The sequence below is a fragment of the Pinus tabuliformis genome, chromosome 1_2 (genome assembly GCF_031772625.1).
Source record: "Pinus tabuliformis cultivar Carrire ecotype Pingquan chromosome 1_2, CPIR1, whole genome shotgun sequence".
Taxonomy (NCBI): Eukaryota; Viridiplantae; Streptophyta; class Pinopsida; order Pinales; family Pinaceae; genus Pinus; species Pinus tabuliformis.
In genome coordinates, this window is record NC_142298.1 from 642866397 (window position 1) to 642880168 (window position 13772).

Consider the following 13772-nt stretch of genomic DNA (forward strand, 5'->3'; position numbering starts at 1 on the left):
TACACTATTGCAGTGTGTGTTGAATTTCTTAGCCTCTGAATATGGCATGCTTAAAAACTGCTAGACTGGTGGTATCAGCCTGAGGTATGTACTCTTTATTTACTTATGCCGTTAGTTTATTGTAAAACCTCAAAAATGCTTACAAGTTATGTAAAATTTGATATGCTATACAGCCCTGGGAAATTTTGAAGTAAATTATCGTTAGTTTATTGTAAAACTTGAAAAATGCTTACAAGTTATGTAAAATTTGATATGGTATACAACCCTCGGGAAATTTTGAAGTAAATTATGGTGTGGTTGTTTTGATTTTGTTTTTATCCTGCAGTGTTGAATTTGTTAGCCTCTGAATATGGCATGCTTTCTCGTTCAAAACTGCTAGACTCGTGGTATGTACTCTTTATTTATTGATGTCATTAGTTTATTGTAAAACCTGAAAAATACTTACAATTTATGTAAAATTTGATATGGTATACAACCCCTCAGGAAATTTTGAAGTAAATTAAGGTGTGGTTGCTTTTGAATTCGTTTTTACCCCAAGTAAATTAAGGCGTGGTTTCTTTTGAATTTATTTTTACCCTACTGCAGTGTTGAATTTGTTAGCCTCTGAATATGACATGATTTCTCGTTCAAAACTACTAAATTGGTGATACTAGTGGTATCAACCTATGAGGTATGTACTCTTTATTTATTGTAAAACCTCAAAAATACATACAAGTTATGTCAAATTTGATATGGTATACAGTCCCTCAGGAAATTTTGAAGTAAGTTAAGGCGTGGTTGCTTTATTTACTTATGTAGTTAGTTATTGTAAACTTGAAAAATACTTACAAGTTATAAGTAAATTTTGATATGGTATACAACCCTTCACGAAATTTTGAAGTAAATTAAGGCGTGATTTTTTCCAACCAACTTAGGGAGCCCCCAAAGAAATTTTGAGGTAAATTAAGGCGTGATTTCTTCCAACCAGCTTAGGGAGCCCCCAAAGAAATTTTGAGGTAAATTAAGGCGTGATTTCTTCCAACCAGCTTGGCGAGCAGCTAATCTATTATGTGTTTTGTAGTTTTATGTTATTTGGTAATTTTCGGAAGTTGAGGATTTTGAATTTTCAAAATTGCAGTGGATAGATCAAAACAGGTTTAATGTTATTTGGTAGTTTTCTAGAATGGAAAGTTGAAGATTTTGAATTTTCAAAATTAGAATAGATAAAAGGTTTCTAAGATATTAGATTTATTTATGAATCAAAATTTTAAAAACATTTTCTTTGATTTCTCTCCAATTTTTTGCATGATGTTCTCGCAATTGTTTTAAGAAGATTTTTAGGTTGACAACCTTGTTAAATAAGGAACTTCATAACTAAGGAGCCTGCCCAACACTTAGTAATATATCCAAATTCATGGTATGTTAAATCTATTTATTTTGTTTGTTGACTTCTATAATGCTACATTTGTTTGAGTATGGTAGTGAGGTGCACAACAATAAATGACTTCTCCTAAAATCCTCATGATTGATTAAAAACTAATTGTTGTGTTGTATTTTTATTTTTATTTAATTAAGTTAAAAAAATGAAAACCAAATATTTGTTTTCTATTTTTAGTGAAGCATCTTATTTTTTTGGATCTGGAAATTATAATAAAACTAGTTTGAAAACTAACTAATGTCAATTGTATTTTTATTTTTATTTACTTAAGTTAAAAAAATGGAAAACAAATATTTCTTTTTAATTTTAATCAAACTCATTCTATTTTTTTGGATCTAGAAATTGTAATAAAAATAGAATTCGAGTATTTTAGTGAGGGGAGATTGAAAAATTTCATATATAATATATGTATAGACTAGAATAAGTTAAAAATAATGTTTCCAGCTGGACAAATGTATATACTTATAGACCAAAATATGCTAAAAATAATGTTTCCGGGTTGACAAATGTTTAAACATTTTGTCCTCTGTACATTGTTGCAGATGTGTTGTTATGGTAAAACTACATAAAATATTACAGAAAAATGAAAAATGTGTGCGATTATATAAAATATTACAGAAGAATGAAAAATTTGTTAATTGTTAATGTGATCTCATAGAAAAATATTGCTTGATAATCATAATAATGAATTTCACTTGTATTGGTTAGGGATTATTCATTTTTAGAATAATCTCGAAAATTAAGCATTCATTCCTCATTAAAGGTGGTAAATAATAAAGCTATTATAAAGGGATATGTTGTAATTTTTGTAAAATTTATTATTTAGGATTGAAAATGCTTTTTACATTTTAAAATAGGATTAGTTAAAATGATATATGTGTATTCATTATCATTGTTGGTAACTTTTCGTTATTAGTGCGAAGAAATTTTGTACCTTAGTAATACATATAAAAATTATTTAATAATTAATTTTAAATATAGTTTTAAATATTTAAAACTAGTATAGTTATATAAATTAATTCATTAATAAATATTAATAGTCATTAAAAACGGTTATGTGCTATTTAATTTATCAATAACAGTTTAATTTATGTAATGTTGAGAGTGGAGATCTCAAACACCACATAAGTTTTGGAATAGAAAAAGTGTTTGGAAACTTTTAATTTCATAAGTTAGATTGTGTATACTAATAGAAATATTCACAAACTATTAAGTCCAAACCATTCATATATATATATATATATATATATATATAAATTCTTGAAAACCATACCTAAGTATTGTTGGAAACCTTGAACAATATTGAGAGAGGGAGGGGGCAAAGTGTGGCGGGGAAGGTCATGAATCATTATTGTGACTTATGACAAATTTTACCATTTTTTTGTATTTTTTATCACAAACCTTGATTCATGCATTCATTAGCAGCATAACAGATAACAAGATCTATGCATAACTATGAACCATAAACAAAAGATCTAAGCACATAACCATGAGAACATCAAAGCAAGTAACCATAATAACAACCATAAAAAATATCACACATAAGGGGCACCAGATGTAAGGTGGAAACCCAAAGGGAGAAAACCATCATCCAATGCTTTCCTTTGCTCTTCTATTATTATAAAATTCTTCTTTTACATAGTCATCGGGAAGCACTAGTGCGCAAGCAGAACTTGTCAAACATGTGAGATGTTACTCACTCTAGGAAACAACCTGTATGGACTTTGCAGGCCACCACCAGCAGTAAGCCATGACTCCCTCAACTTTGCAAGAAACCACTTATCGGAACCCACCACTCCCAATAAGTGTTACCCAACCACCACTGAATGGAAGCCACCACTCCCAAGTTCTTAGGATACTACGTGAAGGATGTTGCTACACCCTTTATATGCAAGACACCACTTGTTCACTCAAGACCCTAACCTTCAAGCTCTTTCATTGACCATGTTTCACAACGTTTCATACTGGATCCACAATTTCTTCATTCAAACACTTCTGAGGTTCATTTCATAAATTTTCATACTAGACTCACATTAACCACTATGCTCATACAATCGAATGAAATCTATAATACAACAACCAATCTGCATACAAAACTATGGAACACAATCTCAGCCACAATCAATACATCACCTCAACACAGTCAATCTCCTATGGAACTCAAACACCACAGAAACATACAATAATAATCTAAACTTCACACTCAGCCATCACTGCCATACTCTAGCAGAAAAACAATACATATCCAAAGACAATACAATAATAAAATCTCCAATGGAACCAGTGCAACACACACATATTAGTAATCTGAACTCTGATCCAAAGTCTCTACTAAAGCAACTACAACAATATCCTCCTCTCTATATCAACAACATAATATTGGGAGCAATATAATATACATCACAAACATGTTAAGCACATAGAAATACAATAACTCCATCATCCTCTAAAATATGCTTCAAATTTGAGCTCTGATATGCGCATTATCTCTGTAATACTATAGCTAACATTCTCTCTCAATCCAACCCCTGTATTGCACACTCTCTATCAGTAATGGAAGATGAAATCAATACTCAATAATACTCCTCATCATATTTGACTTGATCACCTTCAAGAATGAAGATTAACTCAAGTCAAATTTATCTACCAAATGACATGGGCAAAAACCATAGTAAATGCCCTTGGAATTCACTAGAGTGTGCATAGAATCGAGGTAATTCAATATAGGAGTAACGTAAGTTGTCCATTGGCAAAGTGAGTTATAACAAAGGTTTCTCTATTGTGAGTTACCCTATTTTTCAGCCCAAAACTCAATCAAACCCTAGTGAATCTGCTCCAAACATCTAACACACCTTCTCCAACACCTACCGAACTTATCCAATCCTACCGAACTTATCCAATCCTTGAAAAGTCTCAATAACACCTCCCTATCCTCTGTAAACCTTCCTCAACCAATCATGAGAGTCACCACATGTAAGTGTTTCTTTAACTCCATTTGTAGCTCATCTTCATAACCATAAAACTGTAAACATCATACAAAGCATAAAACTCATAGATTTGTTAACATTAATGGAAACACTACAATGCCAAACGTGTTAAAACATTCAAATATATATATATATATATATATATATATATATATATATATATATATATATATATATATATATATATATATATATATATATATATATATATATATATATATATATATATATAGATATATATATATATAGATATATATATCTATATATATACCTATATATATATATATATATATATATATATATATAATATACATATATATATATATATATATATATATATATATATATATATATATATATATATATATATATAATTATAACTCTGTATATAAAAGAAATAGAAGCGATTGGTTTGAATGGACTATTGTGGATAAAAATAACATTGAGATGTATGTCAAAAGTAGAGAAACAAAATAAGTATAAAAATTCAAGTATCTATATATATATATATATATATATATATATAAATATAAATATATATATATATATATATATATATATATATATGACCAGTCGGATGCTTTCGTAGCCAAGTCCATAAAAGGAACTTTGAGATATACGTTGAAAATAGAAAAATAAAGCTGTACGATTGTGGATGACAAGTGAGATCGGAATTGATATTCATTACCCGCAGAAAATTGCGTAGTTGAGGAATATTATAGAATCTTACACAACTCTTCCAGGGAATCTCACTTTCTGTGAGCTTGATAAACCCATGCAAAAAGACATTTTTGAGCATTGCAGAAACTATAAAACTATTTGTCAATGGCATTAGCTTTAATATAGATTTTAAGATTTTGAACTTCAAATATTGGAGCTTCCACTAAGACAAGAAAACGCTAAAGAAAAAAAAAACAAAACATCTTGTTCTAAAATCTTCAAGTAAAAGAATCTTGACAGTGAAAGATCTAACCACGAAAACAAAATAAAGAAAGTAAAGTGAAAAGAAATTTGATTTTTTTTAAATGGAGGTGAAATTTTGAATTTTTTTTTAAATGGAGGTCGATCATGCGAAAGGCGAGCTGATGACGATACAGTCTGAATAAGGTTCAAAAATATAAATGGATAAAGCATAGGATCAAAGGTGATTTCGGCGAGGTATTCATCCCAGATATTTGCGATGACAGAAACGTAGGGATTCGTGCTGCAGAGGCTGCCTTTGATCCCTTCTTTGAAGAAAGAATCTTCTAAATTGTTTCTCTATTAAACGTAGGAATTCGTGCTGCATGTTTTGATATTTGATTGCTGTCAACTAGCTGTATAATGAGAAACAGTATGTTGCATACTGTTAATTTCGGACCTGAAAGCAAAAACTTATTCTTAGTATGTTTTTAATGGAAGCAGGAAATAAGTGATTGTAGCTTGTTCCAATTGTGTAACTATTCTTTTGATTGTAGCTTGTTCCAATTGTGTAACTATTCTTTTTCCCAGCTGAGCACGGCACCCGAAGCTGGAGGTCCAAGCGAGCGCACAACGAATAATCACAAATAAGAAGCTGATAGGAAGAACATCATTGTCTGCTGGTTGAACCCTGACGATGGACTCAATAACGCCTTTCCTTTCAGATCTTGAAAACACCTGATCTCCGCAATCCAAAGACTTTTCATGAAGATTACTATTGTAATCATCGACCCTCAAAATGTCTACGATCCAGCTATCTACGAGTTGAAAATAATTAATATTATTTTGTATTAATGGAGAAATGGTTACACCAGTTGTAACGTATCTCCTTAATTTAGGATTTGTTCCTAGAGTTTAGGAGTTTGGTTGCAACTTCCTGATCTCTAGTAATGTACTTAATGATGTAATTGCTCATTTGATGGATGTACAGTGTACGGAGAGAGTTCTCTTTGTTTGAGTGCAGTCTCCAGGTGCAGTACTCACCTCTGAGCTACAACTCCTTTTTCAATTCAAGTCTGATTTTTATCTTGGTATCAGAGCACAGAGTAGGGATAGCCTTAATTTTTTTTTAGGATGCATCATTGATTACAGCACTGTAGTGGCGGTGGAGTGTATAGAAGCATTCGTAGAATCAGGTGGACTGCAGTAACACCTGAAGACAGGTCTCAGATGACTGATCATCTCTGAGCGGAAAATAGGGTTGGCGCGGTTTCGTCGTGAACAGTCGCGCCATTTTTGACCAGAACGAAGGGTTGGCACAATTTATTAAGAAACAGTAGTGCCATTTGGCGCGGTTTTGAGAGATATAGTCACGCAAGCGCGCCAGAAAGTGCTATTGGCGTGGAAAATCAAGCCTTAATCGCTCCAATTTCGTAAGACGCATCGCTTTTTTTTCGGCGCGGGTATTTCGCCGTCGAGAAGCGCCAGCCTCTTTCTCTTTGGAAAATCTGTAATTTTTTTGCAGATCGATTTTGCCTGGTGGTGGCGCATTGGAGTTCCTGATCTGTTCGGTGGCAGCAGATCAGATTTGCCCAGTGGTGGCACATTGGAGTTCCTGATCTATTCGGTGGTAGCAGATCGGATTTGCCTGGTGGTAGCGCATTGGAGTTCCTGATCTACTCGGTGGCAGTAGATCGGATTTGCCCAGTGGTGGTGCATTGGAGTTCCTGATCTACTCGGTGGCAGCAGATCGGATTTACCCGGTGGTGGCGCATTGGAGTTCCTGATCTTTTCGGTGGTAGCAGATCGGATTTTCCCGGTGGTGGCGCATTGGAGTTCCTGATCTGTTTGGTGGTAGCAGATCGGATTTGCCCGGTGGTGGCGCATTGGAGTTCCTAATCTGTTCGGTGGTAGCAGATCGGATTTGCCCGGTGGTGGCGCATTGGAGTTCCTGATCTGTTTGGTAGCAGCAGATCAGACTTTCCCAGTGGTGGCTCATTGCAGACTTATTCATTAGAGGATCAGAAATTTTATCAGTCCAATATGAATAACAGTGATGAATACTCTCTTAAGCCAGAAAAGACGTGGTCTATTATCAGGCCAGTAGATTATTTGCTCAGGGAGCAGCGGATGCTGTTTATTTTGATAGGAATCGCCATCGCATCGACTTTCTTTATCCTTCAGCCTAGTTTTTTGGCTTCTAATGTTAATGAAAATGGAAGGTTTGTGCCCGAAAAACCTCATCGGGTTGTTTATGAGACGCCTGTTTCTCGGTTTGCGCAGTATCATTCAGGTTAGATGGTGAATTCGGGGGCTAAAGTGCCCCTAGGTTTGAAGAGAAAGTCCCTGCGAGTTGTCGTGACGCTTGGAGCTGGCTTTGTTGGCAGTCATCTACATGACAGGCTCATGGCAAGGGGCGACAGTGTTATTGTTGTTGACAATTTCTTCACAGGAAGGAAGGAGAATGTTTTGCATCATTTTGGCAATCCGAGGTTTGAACGGATAAGGCATGATGTTGTGGAACCCTTATTGTTGGAGGTTGACCAGATCTACCATTTGGCTTGCCCCGCTTCCCCTGTGCATTACAAACACAATCCTGTGAAGAATATCAAAACTAATGATGTGGGAATCTTGAACATATCCAAACTTGCCAAGCGTGTTGGGGCAAATGTTGAGGTTCGGATTGCTCGAATTTTCAATACATATGGTCCGCGAATGTGCCGTGATGATGGTCGGGTTGCAAGTAATTTTGTTGCTCATGCTTGGCGCAAGGAGCCTTTGACAGTCTATGGAAATGGGGAACAAACACGAAGCTTCTAGTTCGTTTCTGATCTGGTTGAAGGCCTTATGTGACTTATGGAGGGCGAACATGTTGGTCCTTTCAATCTTGGGAATCCTGGGGAATTTACAATGTTAGAACTAGAACAAGTTGAAGAAAGAAAGGATGACTCTAACAGTGATTGGGACATTCCATTGCTAATGGAAGAAAACAGTAAGGAAGATGAAGAGCAGGAGCAGAAACAAGAAGAAGAAGTAACAGGAAATGTAATCAATAATGCAAGCCCAGAAAAGGCTGAAATAGACAGATTTGAGGTAAGTCCCCTACCAAGGAGATCAAGTAGGAATACTCGGTTACCTTCTAAATTGAAAGATTATGCATTAATGTCAAAGTTTTTAAACATTGTAGAACCTGCAAATTATGAGGAAGCAAGTAAATCTGATGCATGGAGGGCTGCAATGTATGAGGAAATAGAATCAATAAACAGAAACCATACTTGGGATTTGGTTGAATTGCCTGAAGGTAAAACCCCCATAGGATGCAAATGGCTGTATAAACCAAAAATAAATGCAGATGGGAGTATAGAGAAACTTAAAGCTAGACTGGTAGCAAAGGGTTACTCACAGCAAGAGGGAATAGATTTCGATGACACCTTTTCTCCTGTAGCCAAATTAAACACCATTAGAATGCTAATTTCCTTAGCAACAAAACACAAATGGAAGCTACACCAGCTAGATGTTAAGTCTGCATTTCTGAATGGTGACTTGAAGGAAGAAATTTATTTAGTACAGCCTGAAGTTTTTGTGAAAAAGGAGCAGGAACATCTTGTGTGTAAATTGAAAAAGGTACTTTATGGTTTAAAACAGGCACCCAGGTTGTGGTATGAGAAAATTGACTCATTTTTTGTACAGCATGGCTTTTATAGGAGCTTGAATGATCCAAATCTGTATACCAAGTTTAATAAACAAAGGAAAATTATTTTGATTTCTTTGTATGTAGATGATATGATCATAACAGGTAATGCTAACATTCTGATCAAAGAAATCAGATGTCACAAGTGTATGAGATGGAAAGACCTCGGAAACCTTCATTATTGCTTGGGATTGGAGGTATGGAAAGACTCTGGACAAACCTTTCTTACTCAAGGGAAGTATGCCAGAAGCTTGCTGGAAAGGTTCGGAATGGAGCAGTGCAGATAAACAACAACACCATTACAGCAGAACTTAAAGTTGAGCAGTGACGACGGTACTAAAGAGGTGGATGCAACCATGTACAGACACCTAGTTGGCAGTTTGATATATTTGACTACAACTAGATCAGATTTGGCATATTCTGTTAATGTGTTGAGCCAGTTCATGTCAAAACCACTCGAAAGTCACTGGGTCGCAGCAAAAAGTGTGTTGAGGTATCTTAGTGGTACTAGTAATTATGGCATTTTGTACACTGACACTTCTGATGTTATTCTAGCAGGTTTTTTCAGATTCCGATTAGGTAGGTAACTTGGATGATCGAAGATCTATCACAGGTTATGCATTCAGCATTGGATCCAGGGTCATAGCATGGAGCAGCAAAAAGCAGAGCACTGTAGCTCTGCTTCATCGAGAGAAACTACTGTCAAAAGAGATATGTGTTGAATATTGTAAAAGTTGTGATAACATGGCTGATATTTTTACTAAGCTTCTTGGGCGTGTAAAGTTTGAATTGTTTAGAGGGATGTTAGGAGTTTAGGATAATCCTTTCTCCATTAAGGGGGGGAGTTGAAAATAATTAATATTATTTTGTATTAATGGAGAAATGGTTACACCAGTTGTAACGTATCTCCTTAATTTAGGATTTGTTCCTAGAGTTTAGGAGTTTGGTTGCAACTTCCTGATCTCTAGTAATGTACTTAATGATGTAATTTCTCATTTGATGGATGTAGAGTGTACGGAGAGAGTTCTCTTTGTTTGAGTGCAGTCTCCAGGTGCAATACTCACCTGTGAGCTGCAACTCCTTCTTTTTCAATTCAAGTCTGATTTTTATCTCTACGTAAAACAATAGCGCTCGACCAATGAATTTCTCTTCATTCGCAACCTTTGAATAAAGGCGATTATCTATCTAAAATAATCAAACAGCAGTGTCCACAGATCATTTATCCACGAGGCCTCACAGCTTTCCACAGAAATGCCTTCATTTAGCTGATATCTTGTTTCAAAAAGACCCATTAGTATCCTCATAGAAATTGCCTCAATGCAGTTGTTTACAGTACGCATCTCTTCAGACAAGGGATGAATTTTTTTATAGTTTCAGAGAACTTCAAGCTCGTCTTCCTGGATTTTTTTAGTATTACTTGATTGAAATAAAACTCACTTTGTTTGCAAAGATAACCTCTGCAATACTCTTTTGTCATATCCAAAAACTCAGCTGCGCATCTTAGAGTAGCAATGCTGAAAGGATTCATGAGGATCGAGGAACCATAACAGTAAGCTTCTATCATTTTCAAAAAATTTCGCCCCGCCGGGGAAGGCTTGTGGGAGATAAATCTCATTCCCTTCTATTAGTTGCCGCTTCAAGGAATTGCTTCTTGAAACCAAGGGAAACTAGCCATTCAAAACAATAACAAAAGATAAGGACGTTAAAATATTTTGTTTCCAGCATTACAAAAAGTTAGTGTTCAGAACAACTTAATGAAATTGAAATTCAGTCCATTTTGAGCTGAAAATAAACTTGTGAATCTTGAAACTGTGGCCTTTATCGTACACTATAACAATTATTGGAAACCCTGTGGTTTCACCCCATGACCAGACGCTTCGTCGTAGAATATCTTGACTAACTGCATATGAAGTGTCATAATGGTCGTTTTTGAGTAAAATGTAGGCGCCACCATTGGGGAAAGCCAGATTCTTGCCATTGTGGCCTGTGTTATTCATCGCATCCCCTAAAGAGTTTGATGAACAATGGTTTCTTCATGATCTTCATATATGGTATCCACAACACCAACTCGCCAATGGATTAAAAATCCTCACGGGAGATGATCATATCGTCCATGTCAACTGATGGCAATAAATCTTTTAAAAACTTACAAAATCTTGGAGAAGCATGGTTGGAATATGCAGGGGCCTTTCACATCGTTGGAATTTTGTTTTGGTGGAAAAAATCTTATAATCCTATTTTGCTCTGAATGCAGCCACATAGCAATTTCGAAGCTTATTCTAGTTGGTTGTGATTGCATGTAAGTTGCGTCAGGATTGACATGGAAAACAGAGTTAAATGAATGAATTGAGCCTTCCTCACACCTCTCATTATCATGTATTTATGGCGTTTGTGCGCCTATTGAATGTCATATCGTTCCCCTGCAATGATTTTATTTCACTTGTTTAGACATGGTCCCTTGTTCTGAGTCCTAACCATTTTGTTTGCACGCAAAGCTAGATTAACCAAATTTACAAGGTATCTGATATTCATATGTAGGCTATGTGGGTGAATATGCAGTTAAGTAACTCCCGAAATTCGTGACAGGTCAAGTCTACCCACTAGACTTCGCTAACATTTGCGACTGTGACTATATATTGGAAATTTCCTTAGTTTAATGGGAAAGGGTATAAATGACGTTTTGATAAAAATATCAACCGTCAATAATATGTTTTGCACAACTACAAACACATCGAGAGAAACGGTCATTAAAAAATTATGAACGTCAAATACGGAAAAAATGCCCTATGATGGGCAAAATTCCCGTCAAATGCGAGAATCTCCCATGGACAATCATTGCCACGAGTAACAGCATGTCCATCAGACTTGTGGACATATAATAAAAAGAAAAGAAAGAAAACGTGTTTATATATATATAGCATGTTTATAATAAAACTATGTTTATATATCAAAAAGTAAATTTGATATATATAAATATATTGAGAAATGTAAAATTTATTCTTGATTTACAGATAAATAAAAACTAATGAAAGGGAGCCCTAAAAATTACTAATGAAAAAGAGCCATTAGCCTACCAAACTTGGAGTTGCTTAGGTTGTTTAAGCTGTAAACGATTTGACTATTCCAGTAAATAACATGAATAAATAAGATGTGGTGTAATAGTTAAGTGGGGATATTTTGCCTTTACAAATTTTATGGTCTATAAACAAGACTATATATAATTGAGAGCGACTCCAAACAAAATTACTTTAATTGAGAAAAAACAAAAATAACCAACATAATAATTTTTTTTCATAAAAGCTCACATAATAATATGTACGCATAGCGACAATCAATCTAGTTGTATTGCAATTTACAAATACAATCAATCCACTGAACTTAAATATCAATGTAGAGTACAACAACGGTTGGGATGAATTATGCCATTCTTGATATTTATGCGATTCTTGATATTTGAAGCTGAGAGTCCTGACACTAGTTTTTTTTAATTTTCCGTGGGATAATATGCAAAGCAAATAATGCGAACATCATTTCCATCTTCTGTTTCCATCAAAATTGAAGTCATAGAAGATGGAAATGATGAACACAATATTTACTATTGCTGCACTTTTCATGATCATCACAACGTTTCTTGCATGCATAGTTTCAGCACCTTCAAACCAAATCGTGTCTTTGAGTAGAGCAAATGTAGCAATTATATGACAATTTTATAAAAAAGATTTACAAAATACATCAATAAAAAAAATTAGTTACATTAACATACAACTATTAGGCATTATGTAATGACCGCTGGTAACAAACGGATACACATAAATATCATTTAAATTTACTTATGGAATCTGGATAGTCTTATATGTCAATATATGTTAAATTAAATGAACAGGTGAGGAAATCTAGATGGGACCCTCCTCCTTAATTGTGCACATTTATTCAGGGCATATTATGTTGTATTGGCTCTTGTACGTGGTAACATGCAATGAGCAGTTGGACCCTGGGACAATACTCGTGTTCGATCTCGCCATCTATTTCGTTCTACCACCGTTGATCTTAACCTGGAAATCTGACAACAAAGTAAGGGTAGTGTTTGGTCCTCTAACCAATTTTTCGCACTCAAGCCTTGGAGGTTTAATTGTTACGGTTGCTCCTGTGTCTCCCAGAGCCCTGGCAATCTGACGACGAAGTAAGGGTAGGGTTTGGTCCTCTAACCAACTCTTCGCACCCAAGCCTTGGATGTTTAATTGTTACGATTGCTCCTGTGTCTCGCGCTGCTCTGCGATGGCCAGGTCTGTCAAAAGCCACCAACAGTATGCTGCGTTCTCTATGGTTTGAAATAATAGAGACAGTTGAATTTGTGGTTTGAAACAATAGAGACAGTTGAACCTACTGGCGCAGGTATGCCATAGAGGTTGGTAGATAGTGAGTTTCATTTGCTCAGTTTTGAGGGTTTGACGTTTGTTTGGGGTTTCTGCCTTAAACTTGTTCTAAAGGTCCATCACCATTATATATAGATGGCCCAAGAGGTTCTGGAGGTCATGGGAGACAAAAAGCACCATGAACCATTTGAAAAAGGTAACCCTTTCGCAGCGAAATTTCATAGCAACAGTTTTCATTCCAGTCTCTATTTAGATAAGGTTTTTCTTCTAATCCATTTTTTTTTCTCTAAGCTTTTTAATTCGTAGCTGAGTCCAATCGTTGGTCTACAAGTAGGCGATTCACCGAGGATATGTACTTAAATCAGGTAAGAACCCTCCTAGAGTATCATTCTGCTTATGTATAT

General features: G+C 35.1%; 1 pseudogene; it reads left to right on the forward strand.

Moving 5' to 3' along the window:
- Positions 1-7602: 7602 nt before the first annotated feature.
- Positions 7603-8124, forward strand: LOC149207305 (UDP-glucuronic acid decarboxylase 2 pseudogene; annotated as a pseudogene).
- The last annotated feature ends 5648 nt before the right edge of the window (positions 8125-13772 follow it).